Raw genomic sequence first — 12,267 nt, forward strand, 5'->3', positions numbered from 1 at the left:
TATTTTATTTATTAAGTGTGTTTAGGATTACACTGATGGCATTCCCAAATATGTACTTTCACACAGACTTTGGTTTTCCATAACACAATGTTTGTCCAAGCCTCCACACTTGGGGGGGCACTACTTGCACACCCCTTCCATAAGCACATCAGAGTTGGATACACACCTGAACCAAGACCCAGACAAAAGGGCACTCAAAACAAAAAGGTCATTACAGTGGCTGAGTAGATCTTGTACAGTGGTTATACTGACTGGGCAGCCACTGTCCTTCACATTTTACAAAATACTTTTTCCTATACAAAGATTAAATTTCTGTGTATGAAAAAGTAATATATGAAGTGGTCTCAATAGTGAGAAAAGTAAACAAGTGAATGGTGATCTAAATGTTTTTCATTCTCACGTTATGAAGCTAGCTGCCAGATGATGTATCACCTTCCCTACGCATGCAGCGTAGACCGAAAAAACAGCACCCAAGCCACCATTCAATACGTACACGTGTTCTTTCCAACATGAATCTACAGGTCTCAAAAAGTAATGTGTGACAAAGTCCTCAAACACCTTATAACATGCCTCAAACATGGTCTCTTGTTCTTCCAGCATGCCTTCACACCATCACTTTGCCAAAATATAAGGATAGGTAAATTGCTTTTATGGAGATTCACAATTATGATTTCCTATTTATTTAATCTAAAAATATTTAAAATACATAAAAACAGCCAGGGGAAGATATTGGAGAAATATAAAATAAATACAAATAAAAAGGGCGGGGGGAAGTGAAGAGACCTTAAATGTGCTACTCACCATCTCTCAGCCTATCCTCCCCTCAGGATGAAAACAACGGAGAACCATGACCACCCCCAGGAAGAAGGGCACACTTAAAATGTAGAGGAAAAAATCATCTACAACCATAGTGTGAAATCAAATACTTATTGAGACACAGTATGAAGAAATATTTCTATAAACATGACTATCAAATATGTTTATGAATTACACAATCTTTAAATATATTTATAGTGCAATCCAATGTTTGTTTACTCAGAAGCAAGTCCCAATGTATTCAATGGGGCTTACTCAAACTGGGAAGTGTGCAGAGAGCTACAGCCTCAAGTGATAAGGAACTTGTTCTTTCAACTTGTTCTTTTAAGTTGAGACCTTATCCAAGTCTGAGTCTGTGTTGGAATTGCTTTTTAATATGTTTTTAAGCCTTTTCTTATTTTTTTTAAAAAAATTTTTTTAAAGCTTTTAAAAATTATTTTCAAAGATGTTTTAATATATTTTAAAGTCTGTTTTTATGATGTTTTAAAGTGCTTTTAGTGCTTTTGTTTGCCGCCCTGGGCTCCTACTGGGAGGAAGGGTGGGATATAAATCAAATAATAAATAAATAAACTTCATTCACCCAACCCAAAATTCAGAATCATGCCTCTTTAGGCTGTTTTCCAACTGTTTATTCTTGCTTTATGGTTATTGGATTTTAAATGGCTTTATTTCTTGTTATGAGCTGCCTTGGTTTCCAACCCTACCTCACAGGGTTGTTGGAAAGACTACACACACACACTGCAGATGTATAAATACATACAGCTTGAGGACGTTGACAAGGTGCTTGGACTGGTGCGTGCAACCACCTCTGTACTGGATCCTTGCCCCTCTTGGCTAGTGAAAGCTGGCAGGGATGGAACAGCCGGCTGGGCCAGGGAAGTGATAAATGCCTCCTTGAGAGACGGAGTGGTCCCTAGTTGCTTAAAAGAGGCAGTAGTGAGACCACTCCTGAAGAAACCTTCCCTGGACCCAGATAATTTGAACAACTATAGACCGGTAGCGAATGTTCCATTCCTGGGCAAGGTCTTAGAACGGGTGGTTGCCAGCCAGCTCCAGGTGCTCTTGGATGACACTGATTATCTAGATCCATTTCAATCCGGTTTTAGGCCCGGTTTTGGCACTGAAACAGCCTTGGTCTCCCTGTATGATGACCTATGTCGGGAGAGGGACAGAAGGAGTGTTACTCTGTTGATTCTCCTTGATCTCTCAGCTGCTTTTGATACCATCGACCATGGTATCCTTCTGGAGAGGCTCACAGAGTTGGGAGTTGGAGGTACTGCTTGGCAGTGGCTCCGCTCCTACTTGGTGGATCGTCTCCAGAGGGTAGGGCTTGGGGAGCATGCATCGATACCTTGGACTCTCCATTGTGGAGTCCCGCAGGGATTGGTCTTGTCCCCTATGCTTTTTAACATCTACATGAAGCCGCTGGGTGCGGTCATCAGGAGTTTTGGAGTGCGTTGTCACCAGTATGCTGATGACACGCAACTCTGTTTCTCCTTTTCATCTTCTTCAGGTGAGGCTGTTGATGTGCTGAACCGCTGCCTGGCCGCAATAATGGACTGGATGAGAGCTAATAAACTGAGGCTCAATCCTGACAAGACCGAGACACTGTTGGTGAGTGCCTTCTCTGACCAGATGGTGGATGTTCAACCTGTTCTAGATGGGGTTACACTCCCCCTGAAGGAACAGGTTCATAGCTTGGGGGTTCTTTTCGATCCATTCCTGTCTCTCGAGGCACAGGTGGCCTCGGTGGCATGGAATGCGTTCTACCACTTTCGGTTGGTAGCCCTGTCCCTATCTGGAAAGCGACGACCTCGCCTCAGTTGTGCACACTCTGGTAACCTCTAGACTGGATTACTGCAATGCGCTCTACGTGGGGCTGCCTTTGAAGACAGTCCGGAAACTTCAGTTAGTGCAAAACACTGCAGCCAGACTGCTGACGAAGACCAGGCGGTCCGCGCATATTACACCTGTTCTGGCGCGTTTGCACTGGCTGCCTATTTGTTTCCGGGCTAGACTCAAAGTGCTAGTTTTGACTTATAAAGCCTTACACGGTGCGGGACCACAGTACCTGGCGGAACGCCTCTCCCAATACGAACCTACCTGCTCACTACGTTCAACATCTAAGGCCCTCCTCTGAGTTCCGAATCACAGAGAGGCTCAGAGGGTCGTAACAAGATCTAGGGCCTTTTCAGTGGCTGCCCCCGAATTATGGAACAGTCTCCCCGATGAGGTCCGCCTGGCGCCTACACTTCTATCTTTTCGGTGCCAGGTGAAAACCTTTTTATTCTCCCAGGCATTTTAATCTACCTTTTAAGCTTTTAATGTATATGAGGTTATTTATTGTTTATATTTATGTTCTATTCTTGTGATGTTATTGTATTTTATCCTATGCTGTACACCGCCCTGAGAGCCTTCGGGGTGTGGGTGGTATATAAATTGAACAAAATAAATAAATAATAAATAGTTTATTGTCAAACCAGTTGGTCATTGCAGAAAAATCAGTATTAGTTTTTAAAAAAACAGTATTAATTTCCTACAGAATAAAAACTGTAATACCTAAGTAAGCCCTGCCTACTTGCTTTAAAATAGGACTGGAGGGGGGGGCAGAAAGAGAACACAAACACAATTCTTTTTTACATTCACTCCAAAGTCCCATTGATTTTCAGCACATTCATAACCATGTCTACTCAAAAGTAAATCCTATTGAATTCAATGGGATTTACTCTGGACATATGGGATTAGCAATGCTTTTACCCCCACAAAAGCAAGTATTGGGAAGGTTTTGAAAACACTGCCTAGGATCTGACTCCTACACACAAGAGGGGAAAAAACTGAAATGTATATACTTACCCAATTTATGAGATTTTCAGATAAATGGGGGGGGAACCACCATTTTCTGGCCTTGCAATGAGGTTTACTAGACACTGCCACAGGTCAACCAAACACTTCACTGATTGGCTGCAATCCTGAACGGGCGGGGTTAAAGCTACGAAGTGCTATACAGTAGTTTAAAAAAAGATTTAACGGGGGCGGCTGACGTTTTTATGTATATCTGGAGAACCGGACCACCTAGAAACTTAGTTTTTTTTTAAATTAAAGCTGAGAATCACCCCCCTCTGATGGTGTCACCTGGTGTGGTCCGCACCCCCTGCACCCCCCTAGTGATGCCACTGGGGCAAGGCTGACGTTTTTATGTATATCTCGAGAACCGGACCACCTAGAAACTTTTTTTTTAAAATTAAAGCTGTCACCCCCTCTGATGGTGTCACCTGGTGCGGTCCGCACCCCCCCCGCACCCCCCTAGTGATGCCACTGACCTGCCGCCTTCCCTAAAAGGACTTGCATCATCATCATCATATGCTGTTTCCTACTATGGTTTGTCTTATTTTATACCTCCCAGCATTATGTTTTATATTTGTGGTCAGCTGACTGTAAATAAAGATTGATTGATTGATTGATTGATTGATTACTATGGTTTGTCAAAAACTTTTTCTGCATGCACTTGACTTCTGTGGGTGTGATATAGGCGGCTTCATTGCCTGTACATTGATCTGTAATCAAACATTCTCTCATCTTTTCTGGCCTGAATGCAGGAATAGAGCTTGCTCATGTGTGCTGTGGTTCTATAATAAATAATAAAGCTGGCCAACACCTAGCAATAAGGATGAAGCCTTGATAGTACAAATTCACTGATCAGGAGGACTGAGGAACAAAGGTACTTCCTTGAAACAGCAGATTAGCAGTGATCTTTTACCCTTCTGCCACACCCATGAGTGAGCAAAACAACAGCATCTGTATGAAATACTCATTGAGATGCCTTGCTTTTTATCCTTACAGTTGAAACAGTAAGCAGTAGCATATGTTTGAGTTTTGGCAGGGTTACTGGGGGTCAGATAAACTTGCTTTGGGTTCAGATACATATCTGGCCTGAGAGCCCTAAGTTGTCCATCTCTGTTCTAGATGGATACTTCTGATATTTTATATGTCTTGTTATAATTGTATGGATACCCCAACCTCAATGGATTGTATATACAATTAAACTGTCTCTTAAGGTTAGAAAATTATTACACATGACCAAAAATCTTATGTTACTTTATTCTAGAATGTTGTTTTTAATCAGCAGGAAAAAAAGCAAGTGATAGCCTCATAGGCCAAACGGGGAGGCCATAAAGGCCTAATTAGACCCACAGTTTGGAGGCTCCCCATCATTCCTTTAGCTGGATCAACTATTATGTGGATGGCAGAGTATGCAATCTGCTGAGTTTCACAGACCTCTTCATGAGGCACTAGGCTTGCAATCAACATCTCCCCCCCCATTTTTTTTGTTATGTAAGCATTTGTATGATCATATGCTGTGTTGGAATTGCTACACAAAAAGAATGAAGGGCTAAAATAGTTTTTCATTTCTAACAGTTAGCCCTCATTAAATGTTAATTAAAATACAGAATGTTTACTTTTTTTTAATTAATTTTTATTCAAATTTTAAAAAACAAAAAAACAACACAAAACAAAAACAATTATACAAAAAAAATAAAATGTTGACTTCCGATTTGTCGCAGATCAACCATAGGTCTACAATATATAACAATCCTATCTCTAAAATTATATTACAAAATCACTTTCCTCCAGTAGTTATCTTAATTAATCATCAAATCTCATAAACATTACTTTATTCTTTCCACAAAAAGTCCAAAAGAGATTTCAATTCCTTGAGAGATATATCTTTCAATTTTTCTCCAAATAAACATGTCGCTTAATCCATCTTGATTCAAATCTATTAGGTCCAGTAATTTCAATAGCCATTCCTCCATTATCTATATTAATTCCATCTTCCATCTTCAATAATCCTGTTAAATCCAGTAATTTCAGTAGCCATTCTTCCATTATCAGTATCCCATAATAATCTTGTTGTCATAGCCATAATCCAAATAAACATATCGATTAATCCATCTCGTCGAATCTATTAGGTCCAATAATTTCCATAACCATTCTTTCATTATCAATATTAATTCCATCTTCCATCTTCAATAGTCCTGTTAAATCCAGTGGTTTCAGTATCCACTTATCCATTATCAGTATCTCATGATGATCTTGCTGTCATAGCCATAGTCATATAACAAGAGTCTGATGGGAATTTCCCCCTTCACAAATATGTCCTTGCCATCAATTCTAAATATGTTGCTGAAATATTGTTGTAAAGTCACTTCTCTGCTCTTCTTTTTTACAAAATGCACTGGCTCATCTCTTAAGAGTTTTTCCATTGTCACATATTTGTAATTAATTCCATAGATTTTTTCTATGTCAAGCTCCATCACATCATTCCAGTCAAGAAAATTATCCAAGACGTTGATAACTTTATCACTAATATCTTCATTAGTTTCTTCAGAGACAACGTTGAATTCCAAACAGTAAACTTTATTTCTAACATCTGTAAACTCCAGATCTTTTTCCAGTTCCTCATTTGTTCCAGCCTCCATGGCTTGTATCTTCCCTTTAATTTTTCTTTTCTCATCTTTAATCCCATCAAAATCCTCTTTCACAGAATCCCCTATTTTTTTAAACTCCTGCATCATTTTGCTAAGTTCAATTTTCATCTCCTGTCTGCCCTGTCTCAGGGTTTGTTTCATTATCTCAATCTCACTCATTATTTTCTGAAACATAATTTCTTCCATGGTCTCAATCACTTTCCTGGTTGTCATTCTTAAAACCACAAAAACAAAAAATTATTTCAGCCACAATTGGTTAATGTTTCAGGCTTGCAGACATCAATACAGCCTGTCTTATCTCTTATATATTCAGGAAAACAAAACAAGTTTAGTTCCCAGCTTCGAGCAGTTAGTGGCGTCGTGAGTAAGCAGATTCGTCAAAATGAAATAGACCAAAAAAAAAAAAAAATAGTTCCAGACATGATACTCCAAAGTTCATAAATCAAATTTGTTTATTTTTTTCCCCTCCTCGAAATAAAAATCCCTCTTCCGTTAATATCTTTAGAATGCACTTCCAGGCCCGCTTTTTGCAATAAAAACAAAGATAAGCTTTTTTCGATTTCTTTCCTCCTTAGTTTCGTGAGTGAAAGAGAAATTTTTTAACTCACCCAGTTCCTTATAGCTGATTCATTGACAAATCTCTTTTTGGTGCAACAATTTAAACCAAGTAAAAAAAAATGGAAAGAAGGATGCTTGCCTGTTAGTTTGTTTTTCTTTGAAGAAAAGATAAACGTGTCGCTTAATCAGCAAGAGCTTTGATGGAAGTCCGTCCGGCATTCGCTGGCTGAACTTTCTCTCATAAATTAATGAAAGCCAGTCCTCTCAACAAAAACAGGCTTTGTGGTTAATCTCACGTTTCTCCCTGACCAGGAGAAAATCTTAACCAGTCCAAAAACAAAAAACATTCTGACTGATTAAAGCTGAAAAAACTTCATCTAAGACAAGAGCTTGTCTCAGAGGCAGCACAGGCGAATCACCCTTCCCGGAAGTCCAAAATACAGAATGTTTACAACATATACACTCAATAAAGATAAAAGTGCTCAGGTTCCTTGCAAAATTTTAATCTGAAAATAATGACAATTATTTGAATGCCTCTTTCTGTCATTAAATATTTAATCTACTTTCTTGTTTAAATGTCAACTGCAATTAAAATTACACCTGACTTTTAAGTGAACCCATACGGATGGCATCTTCCTTCTTAACAACTAGAATTAGTCTAGCCTGCAAATCTAGAACCAAAGGGGTAGATCACTTGCTCAAAGGCCTAGATCCACCTCTGCTCCATCAGAAATTCACATCTCAGAGAAAAGAGGCAATGTTCTCTGTAGGAGGGTGTGTGTAAAATGCATGCATTCATTCATGGGTGATCACTCATGGCAAGTAAGATTGTCTTCCAGGGTAAGAACTTTAACAGTGGGTCCGTAAGTGACCGTGGAAGACAATTCTGGATCCACACAGCCTCCCACAGTGAGGGCATAGGTTTCCAGATGGAAGATGGTCACGATGAGGATTTGCTTGATGTGCCTTCCGCTTGGCTCATTTGTCCCTTTCGCCCTGTGCTCGTGCCTCTTCAGAGTCCATAGCACCTTTGATAAGGTCCATAGCACCTTTGACGCTCATGGGCCAAGGCTTCCCAGTTCTCAATGCTCATGTTACATTTTTTTAGATTAGCTTTGAGAACATCTTTAAACCTCTTTTGCTGTCCACCGATGTTCCATTTTCCATCCTTAAGTTGGGAGTAAAGTAGCTGCTTTGGAAGATGGTGATTAGGCATTCGAACAACATGGCCGGTCCAGCGAAGTTGATGTTGGAGGATCATTGTTTCAACACTGGTGGTCTTTGCTTCTTCCAATACACTAACATTAATCTGCCTATCTTCCCAAGTAATTTGCAGAATTTTCCAGAGGCAGCGTTGGTGGAATCTTTCAAGAAGTTGGGAGTGGTGTTTATAGATAGTCCATGTTTCACAGGCGTTCAGTAAGATCGGTAGTACAATGGCTTTGTAAATAAGACGGCTTTGTAAAATCAGACGGGCTTTTAACTAATATTGTCTTGTTAACTTTTACTGATTTAATCTATTTTTAATTGTTTTAAACTGTATATTGCTTGTTTTTAATTGATTATGGTTTTTATTTGTAAGCCGCCCTGAGTTCCTTGGAAATAGGGCGGGGTATAAATATTTTAAATAAAATAAATAAATAAATAAATAAATAAATAAGCATTTTGGTCTCCCTGCGAATATCCCGATCCTCAAACACTCTACACTTCATTCGGGAGAATGCGGCACTCGCAGAGCTCAGACGATGCAGACGATGCACGCACACACATGTATTTACTTATCATACTTATATCCCACTTTATAATCCTGAGCAGCTCTCAAAGTGGCTAACTAAACAGTATTACAATAAAAATGGTATGTTGTTATGGTGACAAGATGGCATTTCCTGCCCTCAACCTTCATCTTATTCTGAGGCAAAGGATGGAGGTTAAGCAGCTGAATCTCATTTACAATCAAGATTTATACGACCTGGAGAGAAACCAGAGTATCTCATAGATGGTGGTGGTGGTGATGTGTGTGTACGCACAGAGGGTTGTATCCAAGAGTGTCACTCAGCTGATAGTAAGACTTCCATCAGTGAAACAAGGTGTTTCCCATCTCCTGTTGCCCTTCCCCATCTCCCATCCACCCTTAATCTGTTTTGGAGGGCCGAACCTCCAAAATATACATATAAACAATCCATTGAATCCTGCCTCTGAAACAGTCATTTCAAAAGGGGTTTGTGAAATATACTAGTGGGACTTGCAACAAACTGTTGCAGAGTGGAGTGTTCCTGCTCAGGGTTCCAGAAAGGAAGCCATGCACTCTTTCCCAATATTCCATATCTTTCAGTTTTTCTCCCCCACCCAATGGCCGGTCAGAATTTCATGGCCATTGAGCACCCTCAGTCATCATTAGGCTGTCGTGGGTTTTCCCCCTCCCTTAATTTTTTTTATGTACTTATGCAAACTGTGGGGTTCTGTTAATACCTTTCTTTCTGCACACATGGTGCCATTTAGGCTATGTAAGGATTCACATGCAGAGCATGAGTTCTCTAGCCTGGGCACATTGCTCAGTGGTAGAGCAGGATGTCCCAGGTTCAATCCCTGGCATCTGCACACAGGACTGGGAAAAACTCTGGTCTGAAACCCTGGAGAGCTGCTTGTGGTCAGTGTTGACAATACTGAGTTAGATGGATTAATGGTCTGGTTGGTATTAGATAGCATCAGGATAGGGGAGCCGGAAAAAAGAAGAGGAAACGGCCCAGCAATTTGCACGTATGTTCATGCATCCGAAGGAGCCTATTAGACGGTAGCAATTCCATCTGACTTGCTTTGTGGAATACACCAATGTTTTCCCAGCTTTACCCTACAATGCTACGATGTCACGAGCCTAGCAGAGCGGTCCTGGAGTGATGAAGAAGAAGAGGATGAAGGTACAGAATGGGACCTGGGGGAGGGTCCTAGCAACTTGCAACCAGGAAGTGCTGAGGCAGTAGGTTTCAGTAGTTTTGACAGGGACAGCTCGTTCCCTTTAGCTCCAGTTACAACAGAAGGAATGCCGGCTGATCAGGAGCCCATCCCTTCTCCTCTCCCCCACCCTCCTTCTCCTCCCAAGGTGCTGCCACTGAACACATCTCCTCTAGAGGAGGATCTCGATGAAGTGCCACCCCCCATCACCCCAAACACACAGACAACTGAAATGGCAAGCTCAGCTGACTCCCACTTTCCCACCTAGAAGGAGTACTCACGTGCGTGTGCAGTCCCTTTCTGCGACATCTTCTTCAAGCAAGTAGAAAGAGCCCAAACCTAAAGGGTTGTAAGGGTGTGTGTGTCTGATTGCTGCAACGTCTTAGCTTTGCGTAGTCATGCCTAGTTGCGCTGTGTAGAGATGCAGAATCTTGTGTGACCTATAAACTACACCAGGGAGAAAGATACACCAGCGAGTCTAACGGGTTAGGCCAGGACACGAAACACACGTGTGGCCGTTAAGTTCCATTAAAGACAGCTGGACTTGCTCCATTTAATGTGTTTAATATGAAGATGTATCTGCAAATCTTTTTTAAAAAATGCAATAGTTATAGCCTTGTGTCAGTGGAATTAATATTTGAACCTTTAAAAGAAGATTAGATAAATTCATGGAGGACAGGGCTATCAATGGCTACTAGCCGTGATGGCTGTGCTCTGCCACCCTAGTCAGAGGCAGCATGCTTCTGAAAACCAGTTGCCGGAAGCCTCAGGAGGGGAGAGTGTTCTTGCACTCAGGTCCTGCTTGCGGGCTTCCCCCAGGCACCTGGTTGGCCACTGTGAGAACAGGATGCTGGACTAGATGGGCCACTGGCCTGATCCAGCAGGCTCTTCTTATGTTCTTATGTTCTTTAACCTAAATGATTACCTGTCCAGCAGCCTTAGCAAAAGGGCCCTCTTACGGGGAATGACATCATGATAGGATTAAGGGATCAGATATTGATTCTAGCAAAAAGCCTGCAAATGGCAGCCCTCATACTCTAGTCTAAAGATATGTATAGGTGTCCCAGCTATCCTCACCATTTCTCCACCGTGTTCACAGCTATACACAACTTTTATAGAGATGGAGGATATTCCTAGCAGAGTCATTGCAGCTCACACTGCTGCAACTGAAGAAGTGTTATGGCTGGACTCACAGTACCAGTACAATGCAAAAAATCCCAGCATTGTGCTAGCATGGTGGTCAATGCAAGTAGGTAGAAAAATATTCTTGAGAGTAATGAAATTTAGCTATTAAGCTCTGAAATGATGTGCATTTGTCATGAAAACCTTGTCACAGTCTAGCAGGTATTCCATAGGTTTACATACAGCTTACCGTGCCCATTATGTAGAAATAAAGAACTGTGATCTATGTTGCATATTAGTCATTGTTCCATGTTAAGTCAGAGGAAGGGCTGTATGTCCCAGGTAGAGCATCTGCTTTGCATGCAGAAGGCCTGAGGTTCAATCCCTGGCATCTCCAGGTAGGGCTGGGAAAGATTCCCTAGCTGAAACCCTGGGGAGCTGCTGCCAGTCAGTGTAGACAATACTGAGCTAGATGGACCAAGGGTCTGATTCAGTAGAAGGCAGCTTCCTATTGTGTACATCCCACCTCCCCATTTTTCCCCAGACCCATTTATCTCTTGGAAATGATTCAAAGCATTCTGCCTGGTTTGGCCCAAAGTTCTGAAATGTCTTTTCCTGGCCAATGTTTTTCAATTACAGGATCTTAAAAAATAAACTTACATCATATCACTGTCTTCTTCCCTCTATTACTTTTAGTTTGGCACATTGCATTAAACAATGGGAAGAATATGGATGTTCCTGGATCTTGCAATTGCTCAAATTAAACATATAATATATATTGATCATGCAGTTCAAGGAGGAAGTGTGCATGTATGGAGAACACACACCAATCTGATAAAAAGGAAATGTGACAAGAATGGTAGAGTCACAGTTGCAGTTTAAGCCAATAAAAAGGAAGGGCACAATACAGCTGAATTTAGGCATTTCTAATTCCCATTGATATACATAGGAAATATTTAAATTCAATGCTCCAAAGAAGATAGCCCTTTTCTTAAGCAGATTTTTGGATTTACATACGTCTATAAATGGTATGGTGAAGTGCTGATCAATGACACCAAGCGTTCACAACAACAGTTTAATGAAATTGCTTACAAAATAGAACTGAGGCCAGAGTACTTTGTATAATCAACTTTGTTTTATGCTTGGAGCAAAAATCTCACCTTGTGTAGTACTAGAGAGGTCACTGGAACCCAACTGTTCTAGACCAATAAAGATGAAGAGCTTGAAGAATCATCTGAAGGGCAGTTGGCTGAGAACACAGAACCACAGCACATGACGTCTAAACTAAACCACTTCAGAGATTAATGATCCTATAAACAGGTCTCCACACAAT

The sequence above is a fragment of the Rhineura floridana genome, chromosome 1, assembly GCF_030035675.1.
Source record: "Rhineura floridana isolate rRhiFlo1 chromosome 1, rRhiFlo1.hap2, whole genome shotgun sequence".
Taxonomy (NCBI): Eukaryota; Metazoa; Chordata; class Lepidosauria; order Squamata; family Rhineuridae; genus Rhineura; species Rhineura floridana.